Consider the following 4,403-nt stretch of genomic DNA (forward strand, 5'->3'; position numbering starts at 1 on the left):
TACTAGCCTTTGCAAATAACAAGTGACTTACAGAAGGAAGACTAAAAATGCCATCTCCTTACATACCATTCTTCCTTTAGATTTTATATAATTAACACTTGAGGATCTGACTGTACATATGTGGATAAGCTAATTAAGGCTTCTGCAAGTGTAACTGTAGTTATAATAATTATTCACATATAAACATTTGATTTGACTCTGTTCATTGTCCCATGAGTTAAGATATAATAATGTTTCAGGTATCCTGCATTCAAAAAATTTATCATGTGAATTTCCAGATAGTTCAAATACTTTTATTAGACAATAGGAATTTTAAAATAATAAGGAAGTTCTGGAGGATTTTATGTGCCTTATATTTTTAAAACAGGGTTTATTGTATTTGTTTAAATATGCAAATAAACAATAAAGCAAATGTGCCTCCTATGCCACCCCCCCAAAATCTAAACAAGTGTAAAAGCAAAAATAAACTCATGACATCCTAAAATTCAATATTAATTTAATACGTTATAATTTGCTTTAATTATATAAACTTAATACTTGAACCATGAATATGATGAACTCTTCTTATCACTACACTATATGCTTCTTGTAGACTGACCCACATCTGGTTTATCTCACCATTTTAAAATCTTAGAAAACCTTTGGAGAGAAAATGAGTAAATGATCCTTGCTAATATAGACAGCCTTTAAAATACTGAGCAGAACAAAAATGTACAACACTTTTACACTGAAAACTATAAAACATTAGTGAGAGAAGTTGAAAGATGCTAAAAAAAATGGAGGATATACCATGTTCATGGACAAAAAGAACAAATATTAAAAATGTCACTTTAACACAAACCAATCTATCAATTCAATGTGTAAACGACTTAAAATCCCAGCAGATAATTTTTGCAGAAATTGATGATTCTGAAATTCCTAAGGAAATACAAAGGCTTATGAATAGACAAGGAAGTCTTTAAGAACAGTAAATTTAAAAACTGAAGGCCTTACTACCATATATCAAGACTCACTATACTGTACTATACTAATTATACTATACTATACTATATACTATAATGTGTGTGTGTATACACACACTATACTAATTAGAAAAAGTATGGCATTATAAGAAGCCTGAAAATGGAACAGAACTGAGTTTATAAACAAAGTAATGTATGTAAAGTCACCTGATTTATGACAAAGGTGACACTCCAGTGAATTGCAGAAAATATGATCTTTTCAGTAAGTAGCAATGGGTCAATTGCATATCCATACATACACACACACACAAAAAAAAATCTTCTTGACCTCTACTTTACACCATATACAAAAATAAATTCCAGGCTGATTGCACATCTAAATGCAAGAGGTAAAACAAATGAAGCTTTAAAGTGAGAACAAAGAGAATATTTTGATATCTCAGAATATTCAGTGGTTTCTTATACAGGCCATTAAAAGCACTAACCATTAAGAAATGATAATCTATAAATCTATAATAAAATAAAAACAACATAATGAAAACATAATGACATTCTGTAATAGACTGAATAATAGAAACGAGATTTACTCTCTCATCTGAAATAACAACAGCAAAAACAGACAACAAACAAAATAGGAAACTACCATTCTCAAAACACAATAGATCAGAGATCAAAGGTTGTGATACCTGGGAGATGGAGAACAAATGAAGTGGGCTCTACTATTGCCCTAGCTTTCTCCCTTGAGAGAGCTGAGAATGTACAGTGCAAGGTGGGGGGAACCAAATAGAGCCCAGCAGATTCCCTGAGTTAAGCAGACAAGGCTAAGTGTCCAGAGAGACCAAGGAAGCTAGAGTTCACAGGACAGAGACAGGAATTGCACAAAGAAATAATTCTGGAGATAAGTACTTAACTGAGTACTATCTGGTGTATATATATGAGGAAACCACTTGAGGCAAAGAAAAGAATGATGAGAGAATATTAGAGGGAGCAGTGCCTGGCCCTTACACAAGGTCAGAATAATGCCTTTTTTGCACTAGCCAGACTGGTAAACCTGATGATTTACAAGGCATGGGAAATAACAAAATGGAGGTGCATTAGTAAAGAGAAAGAAATTTAAAATTAGTCCTAGACTAAATATTCCTCAGATACCACCTAACAGCTCTTAAAAGCAAACTCAAAAGAAACTGTTTCCAACTAATTGAACTGCAAAGTTTAGGGCTATTCATAGGAAGGGTGCCTGTGTAGCTCAGTCAGTTGTGTCTGACTCTTGATTTCAGCTCAGGTCATGATCTCAGGGTCCTGATATTGACCCCTGCATCAGGCTCCCCACTCAGTGGGGAGTCTGCTTGAGGTTCTCCCTCTCCCTCTGTCCTTCCTTCCCCCACAAATAGAAATAAATACATCTTTTTAAAAAAAGAATATTCATAGGAATACAAAAATATCTAGAACCCAAATATTTAAAGTCGCAAAGCCAATTTAATTGGCATTTAATTAAAGATTACCAAACATACAAAGAAGCAAGGAAAATACATCCCATAATGAGAATGAAAATAAATCAGCTGAAACCAACTCAGACTGACACAGATGTTAAAATTAGCAGACAGGAAACGGGAATTACAAAGCAGTTACTATAACTGTATTACAAATGTTCAAAAGTTATGTACAAACATATAGCTATAAAAAAGAATCCTAATCGGATACACAGAGGTGAAAATAATAATGTCTGCAATGAAAACTACATTGTTTAGGATTGGCAGCAGACCAGGCATTTTAGTAAAATGATCAGTAAACTTGAAAAAAAAGTAATGGAAACTATCTAAATAAAAACAAAGAAATTTCTTAATTTTTAAAAAGCATCAGTGCGATATGGGATACATTCAAGCAGCCTAATATATGTATAACTGGAGTTTACAAAGGAAAGAGAATGAGATACAAAAAGTAGTTGGAGAAATATTGTCTCAAATATTTCAAATACAATGAAAAACTATAAACCCATAGAAGTTCCATAAAAGTTTCATAGAAGTTCCATAAACCCTACACACAAAAAAAAAAACACAAAGAAACACAAAGAAACGTCACCAAGTTATATTATAATCCAATTGCTTAAAACCAGTGAGGAAAAAAAGTAAAAAAGAGAAAATCCTTTATAGTTTTAGTACATTTACATAATAAAGAGCATATTATGTACAGAGAAGTCCAGATAAGAATGACAACAGATTTCTCATTAGAAACAATGTGAAAGACAGTTGAGTTACATCTTGAAAATATTTAAAGAAAAAACTGTCAAGCTACAAATCTATCTCCCCAAAATTATTTTTTAAAATAAATATTCATCACTAGCCAATCTTCAGGTAATAGAAGAATGATGATGGATAGAAATCTAGATTTATATAAAGAAATGAAGATCATCATAGTAATTACATGATAAACTACATGGTAAATGTAGAGTAGCTAAATGGTAAATATGTAAGATTTTTCTTATTATTTAAATATTTTATTAAATACAATGATAAAGTTTTTTGTTTTGTTTTTGTTTTTGTGAGATATATATGTATAAATAAAGTACATAGCCTTAAATAGCATTAAAATCAGGAGTGGAAGTATACTATACAACAATTCTTATATGTGAAGTGTTATAATATCTCTTAAAAGCAGACTGTGATGGGTTAAAGTTGGCTGCTATAAACTCTAAAACAATTGCTGAGGTAATGAAACAAAAAGTTACAGCTAAAAAGCTAACAGAAGAAGTAAAATGAAATCACTAAAATATACTCAATAAAATACGATTAATTAAAAGGCAAAGAATTTCTTTTTTCTTTTTTTTTATTTATTTGACAGGCAGAGAGAGAAAGGAGGAAGCAGGCTTCCCCTTGAGCAGAGAGCCCGATGCAGGGCTCAATCCCAGGACCCTGAGATCATGACCTGAGCCGAAGGCAGAGGCTTTAACCCACTGAGCCACCCAGATGCCCCAAAGGCAAAGAATTTCATAAGGGTTTTTTTAAAAAAGCAATTCTCAGCTACATACTACTTATAAAAAATTCACTTTAAAAATAAAGACACAAATAGCTAAAAGTTAAAGGGTGAAAAATAATATTGCAACTAATACTAGTCAAAAGAAATCTAGAATGGCTATAGTTGTACCAGAGAAAGTAGATTGAGCAAAGAATATTTCCAGGGATAAAGAAGGTCATCATAATGTTAAAGCAGTCAAATCATTAAGAGGGTATAAATATACTAAATAATGTATTTGCGTAATAAAGAGCTGCAAAATACATATAGAAATAGACAACTTCACAAATAGGAGTTCAATATCCTTCACTCAATAATTGATAGAACAAGTAGCTAGTCAATAAAGATATGGAAGATTTTAATATTTACAACCAGCTTGATTCAAGTGATATTTTCAAAGACTCCACTCAACAATGGCAGAATACACACTGT

This window comes from Mustela nivalis (genome assembly GCF_964662115.1).
Source record: "Mustela nivalis genome assembly, chromosome: 3".
NCBI classification, from domain to species: Eukaryota; Metazoa; Chordata; class Mammalia; order Carnivora; family Mustelidae; genus Mustela; species Mustela nivalis.